The sequence below is a fragment of the Vulpes vulpes genome, chromosome 12 (genome assembly GCF_048418805.1).
Source record: "Vulpes vulpes isolate BD-2025 chromosome 12, VulVul3, whole genome shotgun sequence".
In the NCBI taxonomy this organism is placed as follows: Eukaryota; Metazoa; Chordata; class Mammalia; order Carnivora; family Canidae; genus Vulpes; species Vulpes vulpes.
Window position 1 is genome coordinate 13,643,573 of NC_132791.1, and position 12,834 is coordinate 13,656,406.

Here is a 12,834-nt window from a genome sequence, read left to right on the forward strand (position 1 = left end):
GAGAATCCAAGGCTGGGTTATGTCAGTGTAGATCCCGACCTGGAGACCTGTGTTTATCTGCACTGACAGCCCTACTCACAGTATGATGATGGGCTTAGCCCTCCTCCATGGTCACTGTCAGAATTGGAAGCATCTGTGGCTGGAGTCTTGCCCTCATCAACCTTCTCTACGACACACCCACTTCCTGCAGTGGGACCTACCTCTCACATGGCAGCTCATTTTGGATATTAATAGCTCTGATCAGCACAAAATATTCACTACCCTGCTATACCACGAGGCTAATTCAATTTCCCTTGAAATATTTAAAGACCGCTCTTGTGTTTTTTTTCCCTTTTCTTCATGAAGTCTTTGATTTTTCTAGGCTAAACATCCTCCATTCCTCTTCTGGAATGTTTTTTCCTCCCTGGTTTCTGCCCCTCCTCTGGTTGTGTTTTACTGTGTTTATGTCTTCCTTGTAGTTTATCAGAAATTACAACAGTATTCCAGCACAGATTAGAAAGGGATTTTTTTGCTTGCCCCGTTCTGAGCACCGTATTTCTGTTAACGCAATATGAGATTGCATTAGACTTTTTGGCATCCACATCACACTGTTGACTCCTATTCTGTCTGCAGTCAACCAACATTACAGTCTTTTAAATGCACAGTATTGCAAGTTACTTGTTCTCCATTTCTTAATGCTGTTGGCCATTTAAACCCAAAGGGAAAACAATCTATTTCCTTTCTGTTTTACATTTTTAAATTCCCTGTGTCATTTCTGTCCTACCCAAACCATTGTTTATTGGTTCCTGTCATGAAGGAATTTGATAAATAGCTCTCTTTGTTCTCATCCAAGTCATTAATTACTGCGAACCAAGGCTTGAGGTTTGGATCAGTCCACTGGAGACTAATCATGCCTTTGGACACTACCACTCAGACTCTTACAGATTCACCAGCCTATGATGTCATCAGTGCTGGGCCCCTGCCCTGTGATCTACTTGGAGGATTTGTGATTTCCTTCAGCTCGAATCTGCTAGATTCACTGGACTGTCCACAGAATAATTTGTGGATGTGGGGATCTCTACTCAGGTACTATCTTCTAATCCCATGGTTTCCGGGGCCTGAGCATCGTTTTATTTCTACTTATTGGATGAGACCTTAGAGGTCTTTTTGTTCACTTATAGATGAATGGGTTGACTAATTTAGTCATTAGCCAATACTTATTATTCTAGGTGCTGGGACACAGAGCTGTACACCACAAAATGGCCCCCGTTCATATGTAACTTCTATTTTAGGAAATAATCTGATCCAGAAGGGGGAATGACTTTTCCAAATTTGCACAGCCACCATAGGTTGTTCTAGGAATGGAATACAGCTAAATGTCTGCTGCTCCATGAAATTCTCTTTCTATAGTGCTATCTTAGGCTGTCCTAAGTAATCTTTCAATTGAGGAGACCTCTAGTTTTAAGAACTAAATCCCAGATAAGTCTAATTATTCTTGAAACTATCCTAATGAGAAACCCATGTAGGAAGCCTTACAGAGGGGCACTACCCTGTTTTCTCATCACTGAAACTTTTGGGGACATTTAATTATTTTCTTCTTAAACCTTTACCTACACAGGTTGAGCAGTGGTTATTTTTTTTTTTTTTTTTTGAGCAGTGGTTAAATGAATGTTTGGGAGTCCATGTGAGGAGCGTTCATTCTTCCTAAGTTCCTATCATGACTGCAGCACAGTGGAAATGTAAAAATTGGACGAATTCTCAGGAACCATAGAAGAAGTGACGGGTTTAGATTCTGTTTCTGAGATGCAGACTGGCAAGGATGAGTGAGTCTCTGACTGAGTTTGATGTAGTATCTGAGATTATTATTTCAAGCAGTATACAGATGACAGCTTTTAGTTTTATTTTTTTTTTTTCAGCTTTTAGTTTTAACTCATATCAAATTGCACCTTCATGGGCGTTGTTGCTTAGGAGGATGTTAAACAGAAGAAGTTCAAGAGTATACTGTTTGATGTGCATGTGGTGGAACTTGTGAGAGCAGTTTATAAATGATAGAAAATTGGAAAATGCTGATACAAGAGAAAGAATTTGGGGCTTTGTGTTAAAATTTATTTTGGGAACAAATTCAGGCTTGACCTCTCATCATCTGTGAACCATGGGCATGTTTAGATTATCTCTGACCCTCAGTTTACCTAGAAACTAGAGATTAGCTGCCCCAAGGGTCATTGAGCATTAGATCAGATGACATCCCGGGAGCATGGCACATAGTCGACACACAGTAAGTCTGAGTTGGCTCATCTTCCCTTCCGTTCCTGGCTGACTGGTTTTAACCAATTTGTTCGATCTCTTTGGGCCTCGACTATCCTTGTCTTGAAATTGGGACTTTGGCAAGACAACCTGAAAATGTTTCATCTCAGAAACTTGGTCAGTACTTGGATGGGGAGGGATCATCTGGGACTAACCATTGATGTGGCCTATGCCCTAGACTGTGGTTCTTGAAGGCAGGACGGGGTCTCGTTCATGATTCTACCTCAAGCATTAGCATAGTAGTAGGCACTTGGTAAGCAATTGGGGGTTCTTGGTGGCATAAAATACCTTTGTGGAGAGAAAATACCACCCCTTTCTCCTTTACAGAGTGTTTTAAGGGTCAGGTGAAAGTACTGGAAGGGGGCACCTGGGTGGGTCAGTCTGTTGAGCTTCTGCCTTCAGCTCAGGGTCTTGGGATTGAGCCCCGCATCGGACTCCCTCCTCAGTGGGCGGCCTGCTTCTCCCTCTCCACTACTTGTGCTCTCTCTCTTGGATGCACTCATGCACTCTCTCACCCTCTCTCTCAAATAAATAAAATCTTTAACAGCAACAACAACAACAACAACAACAACAACAAAGTACTTGGAAAGCTATAAAACCCCGGCACATATAATTTTCTAGTTGATTTGCTCATGTGAACCCAAGTCAACCAGGCTAAATAATGACAAAAGTTCTTAAGACAGCCCTGGCTTGCTTTCTTCCACAAGGTTTACCTTCCAGAACGGAAGTGCTTCCACGAACCTGAACACCAGAAGTAGATTTACTGAGCAGCTAAAGAAGTTTCACTTTCCCAGGCTCCTCTGAAAGCCCTGGTTGAGATCTTAGCTATCAAAAAGTGTCAAAGTAGGATTTTTTAAAAATACTCTTTTTCATAAAGAGAGCCTCCCAAGCTGTGTCCGCCTCAGGCCTCACAAACCTGCATCTGCTCTTGCCAGAGACCCTGCAGAGACAGGAAGAACTGTCATCTTCCTTAGCCTCCTTCTCGGCCCTTCCCCTCAGGCTCTGTCACCACACCAGCCCACCGGCCCGTCTCTGGTGAATCTGGCATGTTCGGATGGGGTGACTAGCAGACTGGCCGGAGCCGAGGCCTCCCCAGTGGGGCTGGTGTTGCTCAGATCAGGACTCGGCTGGAGAAGATGTCCTTTTGCTTTCTACTCTGTCTTTTCTACTCATTTCCTTTTCAGCTATTTAAATGCATTGCATAGCGGTACCCACCAGGCTCTTTGGTGGGCCTCCTGCTGAACGTTTCTGCTCATACACCCGCTCTACCCCGATGCCCCAGACTCTTCTTCATCTCTAACTGGCATGGTGGGCCCAGGCTCCTCACGAGTTTACGTGTGTATAGGGGTCAGCGCTTCCTCCTTGGCTGGAAGTTGGGAAATGCACATCCTGGGGCTGAGGCTTCTTGCTGTCCTGGGCCGGCCACCCTCACATCCGCTGTAAGTAGTTCCCAGCTCCCCCACTGTCCCTCATTTTCGTGGTTAGTTAGGCTCTTGCCCACCACTGTATCCCACGGCTGCTCCCTCAGCCTCACTGTTGCTCCAGAACAATTCTGGTGCTTGAGGAGGTGCTGTGGAAGTTCTCTATCAGCTCTGACCCGACTATCCCCAGTGCCCCCTCCCTGTGTAAGGGACTCAGCAACTTCCATCCTCTGCCAAGATCTTAGGTCTCCAGGTGTCAGACCCTGTCCCCCAGAGTACAGCCACCCTACTGCTTTTTAAGAGAAGCTGAGTAGGTGTTCTGTGGGACATCCGAAGATCATTCTCTGGATCTGCTGAATCAGGCCAGGCTAGGTAGGTGGGACAGTTGAGGGATGGCTTTCATGCTCTCTGTAGGGCTGGCAAGGGACGCATTTCTGTGGATGCCATGTACACCACAGTCCACATGCACAGCGCTCCCCCTGAGAATGATGCTCCCTGAAGTTGGATGCTCCCCCTGCATGGCTCTTTGCTCTGGCCTGGAGTACCTATGTCAGCACCTGCCAGTGAGGACTAGGGTTACAACTGGCCTCCTACAGTGCCCAACCTGGGGGCTTCTGAAATGCCTTCTGTCCGGGGTGTAGAGAGTCCTCTGAAGCTTACGAGAGCTTTTCTAGGAAAGAACAAGGAAGATCCTTTGGGCATTTTGTTACTGGGCTGGAGATAGCATTTTGGAAGACATGCCACATCATTGGGATCAAGGGTTGGAAATTGGAAGGAGGGGAGGGGATGGGAGATCCAGGGCCACCCTACATGCCTCCCCACATCCTGACTTGGGTCTTGAGCTTGTCTGTCCCTTCAGCTAGATTTTGTTAGGTCACTGGCATAGCTGCCATTTTCTATATATTCATGGTACAAATCTGCTTTGTTTGTCCTTTCTGATGTGACTCTGTAAGACTTTCGTGAAATAAGTCCTGAGGGTTACGCTGGATTTTACTTAGGGAAGAGGGTCATAACTTTCTGACTGTTGGATTTACTGGTAATACTGCGAACTCACTCTGTGGACCTTTGATTCTGCTTTGATTTTTGAGAGTCCAGCAGACATGATCCCCCCGAGGGTAGGGCAGGCAGCCTTTGGTGACATGGCAAGGTAGTTGGCTGTTGAAAGGGAATTGAGGGAAGAAGATATAAAACCGTTATCTTGCAAACATCCACCAGGCAGTACGATTTAGTACCAAGAAAACATTTGGCAGCCAGACTGCCTTGGTTCACATCCTGGCTTTTCTGCTTATTGGCTGTGTGACCTTAGATAATTCCATAACATCTCTGTCTCAGTTTCCTCAAAATGGAGACACCAATGAGCTGATATGGGTAAAGCATCTAGTGCAGTGCTTGACACGTAAGAGACACCAGGCTTGTACTTCAGGTCACTGCATATCATGCAAGATAGGGAATTTTGTTTCTTTCTGTGCTCAAGAAAAGAGCTGAAGCTCAGAGAGGCTAAGTAACTTGCCTAAAGCATCATAGTTGGCAAAGGGAGAAAAAGGACTACAACTTCAGTCTTTCATACTCTGCTGTTACTATGTCCTAAAGAGAGCAGCCCGGGGTAGCCAGAAACTTCCCCAAGGTCACAGGATACAGGACACGGATGGCTGGCATCAGCAAGGAGACAAGAGGGCTTCTGAGAGAAATAGCAGACTTCCTCCACTTCCCGGCTTCAAGGGGGAACAGGCATGGGTGGAACGTTCCCCAAGGCCCATCTAGAGAGAACATCCTGTGACTCATAGCCGTTCCTCCTTCCCTGCCTGAACCCCTTCATTCCATTTGACAGCCACCGAAGTTGAGGCTGCAGCCCCAAACTTTGTTTTCTGTCCTTGTGGGTCCCCTATGAGTCATCTTTTTGGGAGATCTGATGATATATGTGTCAACAATATGTCATCAGACTGGAAATTCTTTGAAATCTTTGCGTGATTGCAATTCACGTTCTGCATGCACTTGTTGAAAGTTCTGATCGAGGGCCTGGGGTTTCACGTTTGAAACCTTTCCAACCTACCATGAGAAAGTTTTCCCAGACCTGTGAGGGCTGGGCTATGTCCGAGAGAGCCCAGGCCGCTGGTTTGCATCCAGGGTAGGGTCTAACCCCAGCTAGGCTGTAATCAGGTGGATGCAGTGCTGCAGTGCTATGTTGAAATATTACTTGAACTAAATTGAATCAAAGGTCAGCTTTAGCCAGACAAGAATAGAAAACACAATTGCACTCAATTACAGGACAGCATGTACCCCACAACATCAGACTGCCCTTAAAACGTTGGATTGTGTCAAGAACAGTGTTTCATGTGTCTTGCTTTTCCAGTGCAAGATTTATGTACCCCATGGGTGGCAAAGAGGAACTCAGGAGCCCAGTGTGTTTCTAGTTGAAAGCTTCCCATTTCTTGCCCTCTCATCACTGTTGCTTTGAATCACAAAAGACAATCTTGGAGTGACACTCGGTCCAACAGATGAAGTTGCAGCAAGTACTGATGCTGTTTTACATTTTGATACATGGGTACATTGAAGGCTTACAGCGGCCATTAGCAGGTTGGTATTGTCTCAGTTTTTTTGAGGAGGAAACTGAGGCTTAAAAGGGATATATGTCTATTGCCTAAGGTCACAGAATAAAGCTGTAAGTTGAATCTGGGTCTCTTTGACTTAGGCTTAATAGCATCTTTCCACCACACCGTGCTGCCCTGTTGCCTTATTCCAATACCAGGAATCTTGGGTGGCATTATCCATCTTTTGATGCCAAAAATGTGATGAAGCGATTTTAAAGAGTATAGTGATTCATTGAATTCCCCATCAGGTAGAAAGAGCCAAAGCTTTTTAGCCAGAGCTGATTGAATTCAAATATGCCACTTGCTTGCTCTGTGACCTTGAGCGGGGTGTTAACGTCTCTGGGTCTATTTCCATGTTTGAAAAATGGGACTACAACATTTCTCGTAAGCTTGTTTTAGGCGTTCTAGAAAAGCAATACGTATAAGGAATCTGATGCTCTGTAAATGCTAATTACCTTCCTCTGCTCACAAATCACTACTGTGTCCCTATCTTGATACAGTTTATTCCTTTTGAAGGGGAAAGCTAAGTTATTTATACATTATATATATGAACAGTTATTCCTTAGTTCTGCCCTGGAAAGAATCTCAGCCCCTATCTCATCTTAAACTCCTCTTCCTTTCCTGTGTTCTGAGATCTTGGGGTCCTGGGGCTAATTCTGATCCCACGCCGCCTGGTGTTAGGAGCGTCTGGTCGCATTTTCAGTGGAGACCAGCTTCTCAGTGAGGATTGAATGCCTCAAACTCTTTTCTTTCTTCCCATCTCTTTTCCCCTCTGCCCTTTCTCTTAGATTCAGTCTTTCCTGTTCTTGGATCCTGTGCTTCTTCATGCTTTTGGCCTCTTTCCTTCTCTTTGTTCTTTGCCTTTTCTGAGCATCTTCTCTCACCTTCCTACAAAGGCCTCCCTGGCCTTCACTAAGCACTCTCCATGCACAGTGCTTTCAGCTCTCTTCTTTGCCCAATACTGGCTTCTCCCTCTTTCTCTTCAGGTCCAGAGTTCATGTGGATCAACATGACATCTGGTACCTTTCATCTTCTGTTACCTTCATTTCCTGTTGGGCTTCCACAGCCAGACGGTCACCCTCATGGCATCAGGAGTGCCCTTGGCCCATGCTGGCACATCACCCTTTCCCCCTGGGGCCACAGTCTCCACTGGTTCCTTGGGGACCTGGTTGCCATTAGGGTTCTCAGCTGACGTCGGTCCTCATTCCAGGGGGGTACTGACAGAACCTTGCCTACTTCTCAGTAAGACAGTGGGCATGCTACTGCCTTAGAAGATGTCTCTCTCGACCTCCTGCTTTTTTTTTTTTTTAAATTTTTATTTATTTATGATAGTCACACAGAGAGAGAGAGAGAGAGGCAGAGACACAGGCAGAGGGAGAAGCAGACTCCATGCAGGGAGCCCGACGTGGGATTCGATCCCGGGTCTCCAGGATTGTGCCCTGGGCCAAAGGCAGGCGCCAAACCGCTGCGCCACCCAGGGATCCCTCGACCTCCTGCTTTTAATGGTGACTGATTGTGGAGTTGCAGACAGGGCTGGAGGCTCACAGGTCTGCCCACCTGATCCTTTCTCCATCTCCTCATGGCTAAGACAAGGATCATGTCTTCATATAGCATCTCTTTTGTTACAGGCTCCTGCCTTCACAGAGCACTGGGAAATATTGCTCCTTTGAACCACACTACTAGTGCTTCGGGTTTAGTAGCCATTTTGTAGCTTGTTGAATTAATGCAAGTTAACCTCTGTGTAAAATACTTTAAGGAATAGGTGTTTTGTAAGCTTTAGAATACTTCTGTTGGTCTCAGGAGAAGACTCTGGCTTCCCTGGTACTTGCTACAAAGGGTTCAGGGAGCGTGACCCTAAATATTCTGGTTTCTCTTGGGACCCTTTCACGTAATTATCATCCATGACTTTATCAACATTTGTTTTGAACTTGTTTAAACAAACCTGCACTCCTAGTAAAGGTAAACCTCCATTTCTAGAAAAGCGGAGGCTCAGAGAGCTCAAGTGACTCCTCCAAGGGGGTCTGGAAAATGACTGGAAAATTCTGGAACTGAGGTTTGAACCAGGTGAGCCAGTCTCCAGAACCTGAGACTGTTTGGTTATGTCTTGGTATCCCCTCAGCAAACCCTCACTGTGGTGAAGAAATCTCCCGGGTTGGGAAGCCCAAGCCCAGATGCACAGTGGACAAATTCTGAAGCTGTACCCATCCCAAGCTCCTGACCTCTTCTCACCCAGCCTTAAGGGGTCACCCAGGGAGCAGCCACTCACCCTGTCTCACTCTGCTGCCCAGAGCCCCGAAATTCCCAGAGAGGCCCTGGTCTTCCCAGAGAGGAGGGTCCAGCCATCTCAAGGAAGCTGGCAGTAGCTATCCCTGGAGAAGAAAGTAGAGCCCTAACATCAGGAAAAAAAGGAAAGCCCTAACTTACCAGCCCTTTCTAGCAGAGAAGTCTTAAGGTTTTGTGTATGTGGCCAGACAAGTTAGAATCTGGCCTGGTCCCCTCCAGGTCATTGCCCATTTGACAGGGCAAAGGCTGGGAGACCCTCCTGGGGTCATTTTAAGAAGAGTTTCTGGGCCCTTGGATGCTGACGTGATCTCTTTCTCGGCTTCTTTTTCTCATTTGCCTCCACCCACTTCTCAAGCCACTGATTGCTGTGGTTCCTTTTCATGTTGAACAAAAGAGACTACAGGGATCTTGAAACTCGAGCTGGGGACTGGAGGGTACTGACCGAGAGTAACCCCTGCGGGCTGTGCCGAGGGCTTCCCTCCTCCGCCTTCCTGCCCGCCCTCCCTCCCTCCCTCCTCCCCGCCAGCCTTCCCCCTCCTCCCCACCAGCCCCCCCTTTCCCACAGGCCCTCCCCGCCCTTCCTGGTCCTCAGCTGTGCTCAGCCAGGCTGGGGAGAAGCAGAAGCAGCTCTAAGTGGCCACGAAAACATGTTGCCGGGTGCAGGGCCTCCCCGCTGTCTGCTGTGGAAGCGGTTCCTCGGCTTGGTCAGTGAGGCCGGGCCCAGAGGATTGGCAAGAAACTGAGGCATCGGCCCTGTTCTTCCTCAGCTCACAGACACACATTTCACTTGTTTTGTTCTTCAGACTCTAAGATCCTGAATTGGGTTTTTGTTTTTGTTTTCTTTTTCTCCTTTCCTTTGCCCTACCTTTGTACATCCAAAGCAAAGCTCTTGGGAAATGGACAGGCCACCCTTTGGTCCATATTGGAGAGGTTGTAGCGGGAAAGCTCTCTCCGCCTCTGCTGGGTAGTGACTCTGAGTCTTCTCCGTGGGCAGCAGGGCCTCATGTTGAATTTAGCGAGCATCCCAGCTCCGTGGTGACTGTTCTGTGACAAGCATGCATCCCCTCTCAGTTCCCTGCGTCACCTGTTGAGGCTCATCAGCTCTTTGCCTCTGAAAGAGTACTTTTACATTCTTGATCTTGGTTTTTATAACATCTTGTGAATGTTATTAGCTCCATTTTGCAGCTGAGGAAACTGAGGCCCAGAGAGATTAAAAGGGGAGAAGTGAGGTTCATGGCTCCACACTTAGGAAAGAGCAAAGCTAGGACTTGGATTCAGATCTTCTGGTGCCTCTTCTGTACTGGGCACTGCTGTGCTTTGAAATTACAAAGTCCTGGGCCTCAAGACACTTCTTCTTTTTTAGATTTATTTATTTTAGAAAGAGAGAGGCAAGAGAGAGTGAGTAGGGGGAGCAGAGGGATAAAGAGAATCTCAAGCAGACTCCACCCTGAGAATGGACTGTGATATGGGGCTCCTTCTCATGACCTTGAGATCATGACCTGAGCCAAAACTAAGAGTCAGACTCTTAACTGACTGAGCCACCCATGCCCCCCTCAAGACATTTCTGTTCTTCTGATGAGAAAGATGTGTGCCATCTTTCAATGGGACAATGGGACAATGGGAGCTCCATCTATGTGCTGTTTGAAGGAAACACAGGAAGCTATTGGAGCACAGAGGACAGCCACTTATCCCAGCTTGAGTGTGAGAAAGTCAGGGCAGGCTTCCTGGAGGAGATGGTTCATGGGCCAAGAAAAAAAGAGTGGAGGTTAGCTAGGCCAAAGAGAAGAAGGACTGCTCAGACATCTGGCTTTCTCCATATTCTTGGCTTCTTCACTCATTCTCCTGCCAGCTACATAATGGAGAAAATGGAGACCAGAGGTACAAAGCCACCCCACTCTGGTCTCCTGCTACACTCCTTTCTCCTCCTCCCATTCCACTCCCCAAATCTTAAGTTTTGAGGAATCTCCTCTATGTTTATCTGCTTGTTGACTTATTTTTTTTCCACTGAAAAACATTTATAGAACCTACTGTGTACACAGCACTATGACTACAGAGTGTCCTGGCCCTGCCATGATGAGGGATCTCCCCAGCCACAACCTCAGGAGACTTTTGGCCCTCTTGCCTTTTTCCAGAATTAGGCATCAGCCTGACTCTTCCCATTCTGCCTAAGCACTTGCATGAACTGTCTTCCTCATTCCTTCTACTTTATTGACATGTCTCTTCATCTCCCTTATCAGCCTTCAGAGTTCTTTGAGGGCAAGAACCGAGTCCTTACCTTCTCGTTACACTTCACTTAGGTACATTGGTAAAGTTAGATGAAAGAAAACCCTTTCCAGCAATCACAAAATTATTACCATTTATTGAGCATATACTATGAGCCAGTTATTCACCTTTCATGCTTTACCCATGAATATCTCCAATCTTCGTATCTTGCAAAGGTGCCGATACTCTTATCCTTTACCTTTTAGGTGGGAAAAATTGGTCTTGGGAAGGCAAAATGCATTTCTCAGTGAACAGTAGAGTCCAGCACCAAAGTTAGGTTTTTCTGGTCCCACATCCCTGATCTTTGTGCCACTCTACCATTTCTCAAACTCAGCTACAATTGCCTGGGGAGCTGTATAAAATTCTGACACCTGGGTGTCAGCTCCGAATGCTCTGATTAGACGTTGGGGCTTGTAGCCTGGGCATTGGGGTTCTTGTAACATTACCTATCTGAGCGTAATCAGAGCCAAGGTCGGGAACCAGGCACCGTACCACACTGCCTTCCTTTGTGCACACAGGCTGTGGCTGTTGGTGGTGGTGTGTGAATCTAAGTCCTCATGTGTGGCATGCATGTGATCAGAGTGGGAGTTCTTTGTCGCCAAGGGTCTTTGGCCCGCCCTGCTGCTTCCCCACCCAGCGACCTCACCACCCAGCGCACGTGCACTGCCAAGGGTTGTTGACTGTTGAATCGGCCTCTTGGTTTTTCTGTCTCATCCAGGGGATTCACTGATGGGCGGTTTGAATTTGATCATGTCCAGCTGTTCTCATCCTCGGAGCCCGCTGACATTACAGAAGAGCCTTATAAACACACTGAGAGTACTTGCTGGTCTCAAGAGTGTTGCTTATGACCTAGACCCATTGCAGGTTTAGCCTGGGTCAGCCTCCCACACTTTAGCAATCCTGCTCTGGAGCAAGGAGGCTGTTATGAAGTCCTTTGCGCAGTGTCTGTGTACTACTCGGGTTTTTCACTACTCGGGAGGAATTTGTGGTCAAGGAGGGTCACCCTGTGTGTATATTCTTCCTGAGGCTTGGAGACATCTTTATTTGCCAGGACATTTCACCCATGCTGTGGCTCCCCTGCCTTACTTTGTAAAAATAAGGGGTTAAATAAAGATGCTGGGGCCTGTGGGCTGCAGGCTGGGAATGAGCATTGCCAGTCATGTGGTCATGATGAGCTGGTTTTCTCTTTATTATAAGAAGTTGGGTTATTAAGAGGGTGGGGCTGAAAGAGAAGCAGGTGGTCAGATGAAATAGGGCAGGTGAAACAGCAACATTTCAGAGCCAGGGGCTCAACATCTGGGCAGAAACTTCTTGTTTTGGAGATAAAAAAAGCTGAGGTTCAGAGAGATGATATGAAATTCCCAAATGACACCACCAGGCACAATCTCCAACTCTGAAGACTAAAATTCTGGATTTCTGGCCAGTGCTTTTTCTGCTTCACTACACTGGAATGTACCTGCAGGGTTTATTATTAAAGGGATTCTTCGTGAAACACAACAGTAATCCAGTCATTTAGTAGGGTTGACTTTTAAGTTTATGCTTGTGTTTTAAGTCTAGCAGACCTGGGTTTTGGAGTTCTGTATCAGGTGTTCCACAGTTGGAATTAAAATGAGATCACATCTATGAAAGTGCTTTGATATGTGTAATGCTCTACACCAATGGTTCTCAAAGTGCAGGGCCCGGATCACCAGCATCTGCATCACCTGGGAGCTCATTGGAAATGTGAATTCTCTGCCCTCACCCCAGGCTGGCTGAATCAGAAACTCTGGGGGTGCAGACTGGTAATCTGTTTTTGACAAGCTGTCAAGTGATTCCTTTGTCCACTCAAGTTTGAGAACCGCTATTCTGCATCAAGAGGAGATCAGCCTTCTAGGGAGCTTGTGGGACAAAGGCTTTAAATATCTCTGATTTTTAGCTGAGGTGGCATGGGGTTAGGTTCACAAATCTCAGATGGGCTGGCCAAGATCACTTAAAAGGTTTGCCTTTTTCCTCGAAAA

At 46.8% G+C, this 12,834-nt stretch overlaps 1 protein-coding gene across 20 annotated transcripts in view; it reads left to right on the forward strand.

Moving 5' to 3' along the window:
* Positions 1 to 12,834, forward strand: part of ABCA1 (ATP binding cassette subfamily A member 1) — a 128,396-nt gene that overhangs the window by 37,727 nt on the left and 77,835 nt on the right. The window lies entirely within an intron of this gene.